The 14,258-nt window shown below is 41.1% G+C and overlaps 1 non-coding gene across 1 annotated transcript; it reads left to right on the plus strand.

Annotated features, from left to right (window-relative positions):
* The first annotated feature begins 12,303 nt into the window (after window positions 1-12,303).
* Window positions 12,304-12,386, plus strand: trnal-uag. Its single transcript has one exon. It is a non-coding gene; the product is annotated as a tRNA-Leu (tRNA).
* Window positions 12,387-14,258: the final 1,872 nt, after the last annotated feature.

Below are 14,258 nucleotides of genomic sequence, written 5' to 3' on the forward strand. Positions count from 1 at the left end.
GTGATCTTAGCATTCAGAGCTGCACTCCCTCCACAGCCATTAAACCCCCTGAGGTAGTGCTAACTTAAATAAGAAACAATAGAAAATGATTTAAAAAGTCCCATTAGTGTGAGCAAATTAGAGGCCTAACAAGTCAGCTGGGAAGGGCAGGGTCTCGTTGCATTTTGAGCTTGTTAAGGGTCTTCCTGTAGCTTCCCTGCTGTGTTGTTGCCTTTTGGAAAGACACACAAAAGTAGGTTTTGTTCCCACTTTTTTGTTTCAAGACCAAGAGATTAAATGGTTTCTTCATCCTGGTGTGTGCTCTTGCTGCAGCTTGTTCTTCTTGCTCTAAGGAAATGTAGTCACCAAAAATGTGTCTCTCTCTGACGGACAACTTTCTGCCTCCCCAGCAGCCAGAAGTGCCAAACCTAACGTTGAGTCGTTATGAGAAATGGACAGTGACATTAAAGTCTTCTGAGAAAAAAAATCTCATTATCATGACATTTTGGTCATATTTATTATTTCTAATTAAAGGTATTTGGTATTATACTAATAAAGAAATTATGCCCATTTCACCAAAGCAATAGTTTGATAAAACTGGGTTAATTTATTCATTATTTGTTAAATATTTAATTTATTCATCTCTTGTTTACTGTAATATATATATATAATATATAAAATCAGTTCGGCCGAGCTCACAGAGTTGGCGTTGTCCTTGGAGTGCCGGCTGCACGCTGTAGCCTCACTCAGCTCCTCATCCAGCTTTCTGCTAACCCAAACATATGGTTCATGGGCAGAGTTAAATCTCAGCCATCGTAATAAAAACTTCCATAACCTTTGACTAAAAATTCCCAATCACTTGGGATCAAATCGGTTCTTCTCATCCTGAACATTTCGTTGAGCTTGTGTTAACCTGCATATGAAAAGTAAACAACGCAACATCTGTTGGAGCCATTCTTCCAGTTTTGGAGGCACCGAGTGCTCCTGTGACCACCTTGACTCTCCACAACTTGTTTCCTCTTTCAGCCCAAGGTATTTCTCAAGCTTATCGTCCTCCTCCTTTCTGATGTTATTATGGATGTTACTGGGGGTGCTCAGTCTACTACCACTGCTTTCTCCTGTTGCCTATCGTCCACCACAATGTCCAGTTGGTTAGCCATCACCTGTTTGTCAGTCTGGGTCTGGAAGTCCCACAGTATCTTAGCCCTGCCATTATCCACCAAGGCTGGTGGAGTCTCCCACTTTGACTGTGGGACCTCCAGTCCATACTCAGCACAGATGTTCCTGTACATTATTCCAGCCACTTGGTTATAGTGTTCCACGTGTGCTTTGCCTACCTGGATCTTACACCTGCTGCTCTGTCTTGTCTCAGGGACATTTTGCACTGCCTGCATCTTAGGTCTTGTCTGGTGTGGTAGACCCTGGCCTCTGTTGTTCTTGTGCTGCCATGATTAGTGCCTCTGTGCTGTCCTTCAGTCCATCCCTCTCTAGCCTCTGGTGGATTTGTTGATGTGAGCCACTTCCTCAGTCTGCTGCTGGTACGTGCCGTGCAGAGCTTGTCTTTCCGTGATGGCTCCCCTTGTTCCTCCTCTTCCACACGGTTTTCGCTGCTGCCTGAGACTTTCACTCATTAGTTAATTATTGATGGCTTACCTCCTGATGCAGGATCTTCATTGTTTCATTCTGTATAGTGGCTGGAATAGTGAAACGTTCACTGGTGCTCTGCCTCCCTCTGGGTGCTGGACTCATTCTAGTATGCTTTCTGTCATTTTGTAATTTGCAGTAAAAAAAAATCTCAGTCACATCACATTATTGGATAGTCCACCTAATGCCCGGCCTAGATAAATGACAATATATAAAAAAAGGAGTTGATAAATAAAATAAATAATTAACAAAGCATTTTGAGATGAGCCATTTCTCCTAATTTTCTGTAAAAAGTTGCTCAGCTTTAACTGAAGACTGTCGCAGTGACGTGCCTAAAGCCAGACGGTTTTGTTCTTTCAGTGTTTACAGAGTTGGTTTGGTGGATTTCTACTGACGACGTCTTGTGTTTACAACATGAAGTGAAAAGTGGAGTTGAAAAGTGAACCATTGACAAGATCTAGTTAAAAATATTTTAAGAGCAATATCAGTTTTAAGAAAAACTCTTGAGAAAAAATCTGAAAAAATTAAGAACAATTGTCACTCCTTTGTTGATTAAACAACTTCTTAATGGTTTTAAATTTGAAATATAGACTCTAGCATCATTTCAAACAGCCATATATAATGAAACAGATAAGTTTTGTAAGAACGATATAAACCGAAGCTTAACTGTCGTGCAGTTTGTCCCAATGGATAATCTATATTTGTATATGTTTTCATTGTATGTCATGGCAACTGTTTCACAGTCAACCTGTTAAATACCCTCACTGACAAATTAAATGAACTTGTTATAATTAAATTACTGTAATCTTTTGTCACCCTCCTCCTTCATCCTGTGGCGATCTTGTCCCTAATTTCTGGCAGTGTGTCATGACGCACCACGTTTGGAGGTTTTATGGGTTTAGACCCACGTTTGCCTAATGGCTGCACCCACTTCGAAGAGTCCTCGGTGAAACACCAAAGTGAGTGAGGATTCTTGACATCTTGATCAAAGTCCCGTTAAAATAAAACGTCTTGTTTTGTTTTTTTTAAAGATCTGACAATGAGATGTTGGATGCTGATGATGTATTGTAGCATGCATTACACTTATATGAAAATATATTTCAACAGCATACGTAATAACCAGTCCCACCCAGGATACAAATACTACACATAATAAACCATGTGCCTAATCAGCATGCAGGCAGAGTGCAGTTTATCAGTCCCATTGAAACCTCACTGCCATTCACCATTAGTGTATCATATTTTCTTAAAATACTGTGAAGGAGAGAGGAAAAAAGCCAATTTCTTATTCATATTAGAGGGGTGGTTTTTTTATTTTTTATCAGACTAGGGATGATAGGGGTGAGCAAATAAAATTAAAGGTTATTAAAGCAACCATACACTGATCAAAGTTGCGCCCATAAACAGATTCCCCCAGATTCAGAGCAATTAGCCGCAGCAGTTTGGAAAAGTTCTTTCTATCTCCTCCTGCTTAATAATGGAAACTAGAATACCATCAGGGGGAACATGCACGGAGGCTAGAAGAAGATAGCTCTCCCCTGGCTTCATGTTCAACAGATTTTAGTCCCACTGTAAACAAATCCATTCAAATTCAGTTTTACCATGACTGTGGAATGCTTCTTACACGTATTTTTAAATACATGAAGTTGGTACGTAACATACCAAAAGTCACATCACGAGAATTAAAACAACGATATGAATAAACAATCATTTACTTTGAAAACGCTGCTGCTAACACAGATAAGGTTTATTGTGTTCTTCCAGCAGAGGACCAGTTTCATTTTCTCTTGTTCTCGGAAAGTACAATTAGCTGTTACTTGGCTTTTGATTGTGGGAAAGACAAACAAGCATGCACACGAACAACGGCCACACTCGTACATTACAGAGTTGCTTCAAATTGCTCATGGGGCATTTGTAGTAATAAATGAAAACATTTTCTAAGTCCCATGCTCCAGGGTTACCTAGTAGTACCTACTTAGCATATCATGAAGGCATCCATGAGGCCAGTAAATGACCACAGGAAAAGGAGACCTACCTGTGACCCTGCATTTTCGCACATCTGTCACATTGATTAGGTAGAAACAGGAAAGTGTGAGTCCGTGTGTGTGTGGTGCAGTGTGAGTGCATGTGAGGGGGTGGGGTCACATGGAAGCAGCAGCTACTGAGCACAAAATGTCATTAAGTATTCATAAGTGAGGTGTAGACTTTTGAACGACCTCGTTTGCGAGTGTGTTTTTGCCACTATTTACATTTGCATGGCACTCAGGGAATTCTCAGCTGCCCTGCCACACAGGCAGTGCCCTGAGCTTTAAACAAACATGCATAAAAGTGTACATGATTTGCCACAAAAATGTCAAAGTCAAGGCTGCTCATTTGAATACTGTTAAAAAGGACTGAAAAACAAAAAGCAGAGTGAGAATAAGGGGCTTTTTACCCCCATGTGAGTTGCCAAAGGCAGTGAGGCGATATACAGTACAAACATTTTTCACCTGTTATACATCTGTGTGCAGAGTGTGTGCACAGTGGTTTGTTCAGGTTTTATCTCTGCTGCATTTTGTCTTTAATTCTCTATATATTGTATGATTATGTGTGCAGGTCAGGTGGAAAGGTACACCGTGCAGAGTCGTGGCAGCTACGACAAGAGAACAGTGATGCCGTGTGGAATGAGCTGGCCTACTTTAAAAACCTCACCAAAAAACTCTGCACTGAGAAGTAAGTGGCCTGCATTCAAAATCATCTTGAAACATATACAGCAGCATTGGGTAATGTACCAGCATTTGCCTAAAACAGTGTTGTCTTCCATGAGTGCATGCAGACGCACACAAGCACAGTGTTGGATGTTAAAATGTGGGTTTGCCCTTCCCAGCTTCACAGCATCCATCTAGTCTGCTACGTCTTTATTAGCCAGCAGGAGCAAAGGCACGATCATTAGACTCTACTCGTTTGTAAAACTGGCTGTCCAAAGTTTACAGGGGAACCTGCAGGAAGTAAAGTCACAGTTCAGAAACACTTTTATCTCTTCGTAAAATAGCTGGAAGAATTTAGAAAAGTCCTGTAAGTTCCAAACCAAGAGTCTGGTGTGTTTCTAGCTTTAGTTTTAATAAAATAGTTCATGTTCTTCTACTGTCAAATATGTAGTAGTACATGGATTAAAGTTCTCTGTCTCTGCAACGGGTTTCTGTCGTTTTGAACGTGGCCAGGAAGGATTTCCATCATCCGTAAAAATGAGGGGGGGACGGGGGGTGTCTTGTGGTCTTGTTAAACCCATCCAATCTAATTAAGATACAGGGATTAAACTGGTCCTGCTGTCAACAAATAAAGAGAACCAGAGCCATAGTTTTACCCGATCAGAGCAGGGCCTTCACGGGGAGCTCAAGCAGCGTTCCCAACGTAGAGACTGCAGACGAGAGCACCAGTCAACATGTTCCAAGGAGGACACCCCGCTTCCTTATTGGAACCACCCACACCCCCATGAAGGTGATGACGTGTAATAAATTATTAAATGTCTTTATATCAAATCTGTGTTCCCACGTGACTAATTCACTGCAGCTGGGGGAGATACTAGAACTGATGCACCATTAACCCCCGCCCCACACCTCGCCTCCAACTTACCCTGGATTTTCGTACCTGAAATCTAACTTTGTATTAAACGTTAGTGTGTTTGGTGCAACACGTATTGGTCTGCAGTCCAGTGCAGCGAGGAGCGTCCAGATCTCTACACTGGAGAAACCAAACAGCTTCACAGATGCTCAGCACAGGAGAGCCAGCTCCTCAGGACAAGACTCAGCTGTTCACCTACACCTCAGGGATAAGGGACACTCCTTTGAGGACCAGAATGTTCACATTTTGGACTAAGAACACAGATGGTTTGAGAGGGGGGTGAAGGAGGCCACGTATGTAAAAAGAGAGAAACCATCTTTAAACAGAGGAGGAGGTCTCAGATTCCAGCTTTCAAGAACCCACAATGCAGCTTTAGGACCGATACCCAGTCAGTTTCACTTGAACCACGACCTTCATCCAGGTGACCAGAGTGGCCCATCTGTGAGTCGGACTAACAAAGACTCTAACAGACCTCTGTTGTTAGAAGTGAGGACAACCTGCTTGTGTCAGTCTGTAAGCTTAGAGAGCACCTCAGCCTTTTAACTTGAACCCCACACTTGTTTCTTTGAACTGAGAAAGCTCCTCGGATGAGAAGCGAAACGTCTTCAGCTACAGAATAGAAGTCCAGTTGTTTTTGTCGAACCTTTTTTTGGATTTACCATGTCCTGGATGACTGAGCATCTTCACCAGCAACACGTATGTGTAACGTAGGCATGTGACTAAACCCCTGGCCTTCGAGACAGCACGCCACCACGGGAAAACACAGAAAGATGAAATGTGCCCCAGATTATAGCAACGGTGTGTGTCTCCACTCTCCAACAATGTTTTTGTTGTTGTTCTTATTCATGAAGTTTGTTCGGTGAAAGCGTCAGTTTCAGGTGTTTGGAGTTCACCAGAAATACAAACTTAAATTCCACATGATATTATAGCAATAAAAAGGTGTTTCGGCTTTTTGGATGTGCTAAACGTGCTTATATTTTGAACCATACTGAGAGGTAACTGTTCTGTGAAATACGTAATTCAATAAATGATCAAATATAAAAATAAATAGCATTAAATGACTACAGGTCTGAAATCCTGTAAACGTACCGTACTTTTCGGCTTATAAGTTGCGTTTTTTTGCATAATTTGCATGCCCTGCGATTTATACGCCAAAACGACATATTTATCAGTCAGAGTTTCTTTGTCATTCACACCATGGAGCGAAATTTTGTACACAAGGTCCCAGTTACATCCCACAATAAAAATATAAAATAAAAAGAGTAATAAGATCTAAGATAAGAAAAACATTAACTAAAAATATGCTAAGCACTAATAGCATAAAAACAATACGCCGAACAGCAGCACAAACATGAGTCTGTGTGAGCAGATGAGGATGAGTGAACACAGCGACATGAAATAGTATTATATAATATAATATTAATATAATACTTATGTTTTATTTCTATATTTATAAACCAACTTTTGGCTAAGATACGACCGTTTTCATTAATTCTGACTGAAAATATTGAACACTACCATTTTCAGCCGCTAGATGGCACTCAAGTAGCATAGCATGCTGTTGTGTCATGTAATAGGTAAAAGAGGCTATTATTGACACAATCAGCTTGCCATAGCTGCCACCTTCATCTGCCTGGAGCAACCATCAAATCAGCTTCATTTTGCTGCGCTGCCCCGGTGAAATGCAGCTAATTTTACCATTAAAGTGCATTTATTAAGTAAAAATTCAACTGAGACACACCTTTACTATAAAGTCGAGCAAATAAATAATTTTTTCAGTTGCTTATCTTGTTAAATTTCGATGAAATGCACAGTGAGTCGTCTCTGTGCATTCCTGTGTCTGCGTATCGGCTTTGGAAAATGCAGCTGATTTGACTGTCAAAGTGCATTTATTAAGCAAAAGTTAGACTGAGACACACCTTTACTATAATTTTGAGCAAACAAATAATTGTTTTTAAGTGTTAATCTTGTTAAATTCTTGTTAAAGTCCTCCCGTGCACGCTCCTACGGCCACCATTTGGCAGCCAATCTATTTTTGGCACCACACCGGCCCACAACGTGTTGTCATCTTAGTAAATCTAGAGTTTTGTCATAAAGTGGGAAATTAAAACTTTGTAAAGTTTATTGTGAACAACAGAAGATACCGCAGAATGTTGTGATGACCCACTGGCAGTAGTTTTTACATCGTACAGACCATTCCAAACTGGTGCACACTTAACAGAAGTCAAACGTGTGACCGTCCTTATTGAAAGGGATGCTTGTTATTTAATTTCTTTACTTCTCTTTGTCTCTTTTCACTCTTGGTTTTATATTTGCCCTGTTAGTTGTATTACAGTATGTAGCTGTAGCTATTGTCCTGCTTGATCCAGAGAACAATTTGTAACTGTACCTCAAACAATGATCCTCTGTGATAATACATAAAACCTGGCCTAGAGCAGCAGCCTATGTCTTCCCCCACCACCACTCCCCCCCTACACTATCACCTCTTTTCAACTTTTCCATTCTCTATCCTGTGCCTCTGGACTCTCCTCTTTCCCTCTTTCTGCTTGTCTTCCCAGTTGCCTCCCAATGGCCCTCTGTGATTCTGCTGTAGGTTGAGGCCAGAATTCTGATACCCCCTCCTCCTGCTGCTTTCCCCTCCACTCACCCCACTGCCCTGTCCTCCTAATCCCAGCTGAGCTCATTATGATATAGCCCGGCTGCCTCTCTCCGAGCCTGAGCTGTCCGAGCTAATTACAGGCTAGTAGCCCTAGTCCCGCCGATGCTGCCTGTTAAGGGATGTCCATTTGCCTGCCTGCCTGGTCACGACTAAAACTGAGCAGAGCCGAGCTCTAGATGGTCAGAGGGCGGGGTACATCAGGGTGAATAGACAACAGCAAGGGTCCTGCAAGTACCTGCAAGGAGATCCACAAGGGATGGAGAGCAACTGGCCTCTTTCCTAGCTGTTTGACTGATCTGTTTGTTGGGGTCAGTGTTGATCTCCTCCTCTCTATTTGCCTCTGACAAGCTCCACCTCATCTCTCCATTTCTTGCCCATGGACTTCTCCTTACTTGGGTGGTTGGTGCAAAGTAAACTCGGCTGAGATCTTGAAATTTGTACTTTCAAAAACTCTGTTCCAGAGTACACATTTAAACACACATAAACCTACAAGTTCACTTCCAATCTCACTTGAAATTTTATCATGTTCAAGTGTGACCAACCATTCATTCATTCAACCTTTATTTCTACAGGCTAGCCTCATTGAGCCGCGAGGACTCATTTACAAGAGAGACCTGTTCCAGACAGAACATCTAAAGTACAGACAACAAAACAGTAAACAATGAAAACAATAAACTACAGTAAAAATACAGTTAAAATAAAAGTAGTGTATAAAACAATAAGTCAGGGTGAAATACTAAAAACAAGAACATATTTGCTTTGATTTTTCTAATGACATCATCAAATGTTTGAAACCCCTTAAAGAAATAAAGGAGGACAACTTCACTTCCTGTTGCAACGTGTTCCAGGTGCAGGAGCCGAGTAGGAACAGGCCTTTCTGCTGAGTTCAGTCCGCACTGAGGGAACGCTGCAGGTAATGATGGACTGAGAGCGCACGCTGTAACTGCACTGACGACGTGACATGTGGGAGGAGATATAAGAAGGTAGCAGACCAAGGAGGGATTTATAGATGAAGATGAACCAGTGCGAGAGCCTACGTGTAGATAATGACCAAGGAGTACAGGGTGCAGTCATGGTATGGAAGTTACAACCAGTTATGGATCTTAGCGTATCAAGATAGACAGCGTCCAACATCTGCAGGGAGCTGGCAGGGGCATGCATGTAAATAATGTCACCGTAGTCAATGGAGGGGAGGGAGGGAGAGGTTACAAGGTGTTTTCTGGCATTCAGAGTTAAACAAGATCTATTTCTGAAAAAGAAACCCAGTTTTAATATCAGTTTCTTTAGAAGTTCCATAGAAGCTCCACCACCACCAAGTGTATCGCTGATGCACCAAACGCTTCTATCATTTTTGTTTATCCACGGGCGCAGCCATGGTTGCATGTTCTGTCTGTGCATGCATCTTGATTTCTCCATTCAGTAAGAAGGTGGAGCTGCACCTTAATCCTTGCTTTAGTGCTTAGGGTTAATGAGTTCCCTTGCAGATGCTCTTCGCTGAAACCGCTAGCTTTTGATCCTCCACTGTTTGCTGATGAGAATGAGTGTTGAATCGTATTTGTCCAGTGCAGGCATTACATATTATTCCAACTTCCAGTTTCTGTCTGTGAAGCTGACACCTCGTCTACTTTTAAGGCTGGGCATGTCTTTCCATTTTGATAAATCCTATAGTTAGTGTTGGCTTGGGTTTCCTGAGCTATCCTTTAGTTCTGCTGCTATAGGCTTAGACTGCTGGAGGACAAACTGACCACATGTCCTCTCTCTGCTGCTGTCTTTACTTGCTGTACTCTACCTGTTGGTATTTAAATATTTCAGTCAATAATTGGATACTTTTACTAATTGGCTTTTAGAATTTATGTAAATGTTTTTGTGTAGTACCCTGAGACAACTTCTGTTGTGACTTGGAGCTATAGAAATAAACTGAACTGAACTAAATAGAATTGAATAGAATATTTATTTGGACAGAATTAAGGATTTCTGAATAGAGGTTTGGTCTTTGGCCTATGTGACTGTCATTGCTGGCCTACTGTGTTCCTAGTGTGAGGTCTTAGCTCTGCACCAGCCAGTAGAGTGGGCTTTTAGTGTTGATCTTCATGTTTTAGGTTGAGGCATTGTTATGCCTTGGCGTCAATCCGAGAGTTTATAACTCTCATAGAGAAATACTGAGTGAGGTTGGTAAAATAACCCCCCCTCTTTTTTTTATTATTAACATTTTTTATTTTTTACTGAGTGGCATGTCTTGCCACACTGCCCTCCTTGCATGGTCATGTGTAAGACACTTTGTGGTAATGGACCTTCCATGATTGGTCATGCCTTAAGGCACTCCTCATAACGCCTCAGTTGGCATACCTTACACTGGTTTCAAAGAACCAGTGTTACCCTAAGAACCCAAAGGTTTTCCATCCCTGTTCTACTCTATTCTTATTTTTCTATTTTTTTAATTAGCTGGAGGGAGCCATTAGAATCAAGGGACACAAAACAAGGCCTTCCTAACCAAACTGATTAACCTGCTATGTACAGCTAACATGTTTTTTAAATGTCAACCAAGAGTGGAAAACTGTATTTTTAGCAAGCTGTAGTTAGTGTATGCATAAAGTAGAAAACAGAAACACATGGGCCCAACGGTTAAAGCTTGTGTTTCCATTGACCAAACGGTCATAATTGAACTTGTGAAAGGTTATGCAAGATATATGTTTGCTATGATCCACTAATGACTAATTAGATAAAAAGTTCATGGCTTGAATTTCCAAGTGTCAGTCTTTAAGAATGCTCTTTAAGTGCTCATTTTATTTCCTTGTTGTCATAAGGAGTTATGTATTTTCTCACCTTGTGCAGAAACAACACCTGTAAAACACATTGTTGATGAGTATTTCCCACGTTGTATTGCTGTTATAATTTCTGCATTGTGGGTCCCTACAATATAACGAGAACATTATCAAATTCTGCCCCCTCCCATCTCTAAACATTTAAAGTAGATGGAGAAGGAAGGTGAATCAGGTCGTTTCTTTATTGCTCTTTTATGAGACACAGACAACCTGTTCTCTGTTCGATGACTTAAAAATTAATTAGAAGCACATCGTTTTAAGCTTTACACTTTCTCCATTTGATGTCATGATTTTAATTACCATGACATCTTTAAAATGTTGAAATATAACATTTAGATGTTAAAACTGGTAGTTTTTTATTGCACCAGCTCTCCTATGGATTCAGTTTTCTTTACATCGGAGAATCACTCTTTTCCTGTTCCTCTTCTTTTTCATTCAGTCAGCTGATGTACTTACCGTACTTTCTGGTCTTTAAGCTGCTACTTTCTTCACAGGCTTTGAACCCCGTGGCTCATACAATGCTACAGCTAATTTATGGATTTTTATTTATTTATTTTTATTTTTGACAGGCTGACGAGCTTCCTGCTGCCAAAAACATTTAACTTCGTCTCACCTGGGCACTCACATAGCTGCCCACTACACGTCTCCCTTGAGGGGCGGGTCCCCGTGACTTTATTTTACTGTTTAACACACAGACAGAGTGGAAGAGGGGGTTCCCCCCTCACCATTTTTCTCCTCCCCTCCCCGTTTCATTGGTTTGACTGTGACCTGTCAGATTTTTTTTACAAACTTTATTTACACAGGTTTTATCAATACGCGTCTCTCATTGGGTCCTCGTGACTCAGTGGCACGACCTCATTGGTTCATTGTGGTTGGCTGTTGGTCACATGGCCTCAGGGAGGGATTATGGGTAAAATTTATGTTCATTGTTAATCATTTCTGTTAAATGTTTAGCTGTAAAACACCACCTGGTGGTTGATTCTTGATCTACAACCAGAGCTGCACATCTCTCAGTAGCTCTGCAGCCACTCGTTACAACGTGAACAACCCCAGTTTATATTTGTACAAAGTAGTTTGTTTGCTTTTTAGTGTGCACGGCTTATATTCGGGTGCGCTCTATAGAACGGCAATTACGGTGCAGTAGTCCCTCGCTACTTTGTGGTTTGTTTATTGCGGATTTGCTCTATTGCGGTTTTTCAAAATAAGATTGGACATGACCCACAATTTGCTGAGTGATGGATGAGCCGCACGATCGGCATGGAATTTTTATTTAAAATAAATTATTTTAAATGATTTAGCACCTGCAGCTCTTTTGTGCAGCCCACACTGCTGCAGAAACAACTTCCTCCTGTGCAGCCCTTACTGCAAGATCTGCGTGATCAGCTGATCTGCGTGCAGAGCGGGAAAGTGGGCGTGGCCAAGAACACTTGCAGGTGGCAAAGAGCAGCGGAGGCAGGGAGCTGAAGTCATGACATTCTGTGCTTTTTTAGAGTGTTTAGAGTTTTAAAACATTGTTTAGAATATTGCAAGAGTGTGGGAATGGTTTAAAATGCTTTAATATCTTTCTATATAAATACTAAAATAAACTACTACTTACATGTCAAGGTGGCCGAGTGGTCTAAGGCGCTGCGTTTAGGGCGCAGTCTCCCCTGGAGGCGTGGGTTCGAATCCCACTTCTGGCATACTTTCTGCAGCACGGTGGCGCAACTGGTAGAGCTGCTGCCTCTCATCGAGCTGGTCCTTGGTTCAGATCCCGGTCCGGGGGCCTTTCTGGGTGGAGTTTGCATGTTCTCTCTGTGCTGCGTGGGTTTTCTCCGGGTGCTCCGGTTTCCTCTCACAGACCAAAAACATGCATGTTAGGCTGATTGGTAACTCTAAATTGTCCCTAGGTGTGAGTGAGCGAGTGAATGGTTGTTTGTCTCGTTTGTCTCCATGTGTCCCTGTGATGGACTGGAGACCTGTCCAGGGTGTACCCCGCCCCTCGCACTGTGATTGCTGGACATGGGCACCGGCGACCCCCGTGACCCAAAATGGAATAAGCGGGTAAAGATAATGGATGGAAGGATGAAACTACTACTTACTCCGGTACTTGTACTACTATTCCTACGTTGCTGTTTTTCACTTATCGCGGGTCTTCAGGGTACAGATCCCCCACGATAAATGAGGGACTACTGTACTCTGTTAAACAATAAAACTGTGAACTGAGTTTGACAGGAAAAGTCAACTAGGCACGCTTTACAGTTTTGAAACTTTTTAGTATTTCTTAGCTTTCTCTGGACCTTTAAGGCAACAGCCACAAAAAAAATAAAAAAAATGACACCAAGGTTGTTGTTTTTTTTAGTCGTGGTATTTTGTTGGCAAGCAACTATGTGCCAAGTAGGGAATAAAAGATGCTGTGGGATGATTTCATGTGCCTCATTATGCATCTGTCTGCAGCAGTCCTTGTCCGTTCTTGTTAAAATGTTGTTAAAGTCTGTTGGTAAAAGAGGCAGAGATTATTTAGATTCTATAAACAGAATAAACACAGGCCCTTAGATTTAAGACAGTATACTCACATGACATCAAAGCATAAATTAAAAAGCGATTACTGTGGAAAAAAGCCTTTGAGATAATTTACACTGCTCCGCCGCAGAGAGTGACCATTATGGATGTGAACCTTCCCAATAAGCGACGTTGACTGTAATTATGTTTAATAAAGTTTGCCCTAATGTTACTCATATTCCACCATTTTTTTCTCCTCTTTTCATCTCGCTAAAAAGTATTAGAAGTAATGAGAGTCTTTTGCCCTTTGGACCAGGGCTTAGCAGGAGGAGGGACACACACACACACAAACAGAATGATTTATGTGCGTTTCTAAATTGGGCAAATAAGGTTTTCCCCTCATTATTTATTTGGGAGATCATTTACCCCATTAAATAAAAAGTAACATAACTTTACTCTTAGCGTGTAATTATGATCTAAACTTCAGCATCAAGTTGTGTTAAAAGACAAATAAGGAGCTTAGATTTAGTGATAGCATAAAATAAAAATGTGCTTATTTACTTATATTCACATTATTTTATATATACATATGTATAAAATTGTATATAGTTTGGTAAGTACATCTGTTTCATTTGTCATATACAGTAAACATTTGAACCTCATTTTATTTCATGTTTGGACCCCTTAATGCTGCTTTAAAACTAAAAGTACCTTCTGAGATCTTTCCAAGTAGTCATAAAACAAATATTTTTGTACAGGTTTTTTGTTTTTGAAGTATAACAGGAAAAATGTAGTTTCTTAAGACCAGCTGTTTGCTCCCGCTGCCACACTGCCCTCTGCTAAAATACATCATGGAGGATGTTCACAAGTTCCATTTGTGCAAACAGCAGTGACTTACCCGCCCATATCGGTCCGAGTCAAGATCAAGGTCCTTTATTGTCTTTCGCATCATATGGGGTACATGAGGCGGAATGAAATTATGTACACAGGGTCCCAGTTACACCCAAAAATATAGTATATATTTAAAAAAGAAAGTATACAAGGATCTAAGACGTACGTTAAACAATAATAAT

The sequence above is a fragment of the Nematolebias whitei genome, chromosome 16 (genome assembly GCF_014905685.2).
Source record: "Nematolebias whitei isolate Nwh7 chromosome 16, NemWhi1, whole genome shotgun sequence".
Lineage (NCBI taxonomy): Eukaryota > Metazoa > Chordata > Actinopteri > Cyprinodontiformes > Rivulidae > Nematolebias > Nematolebias whitei.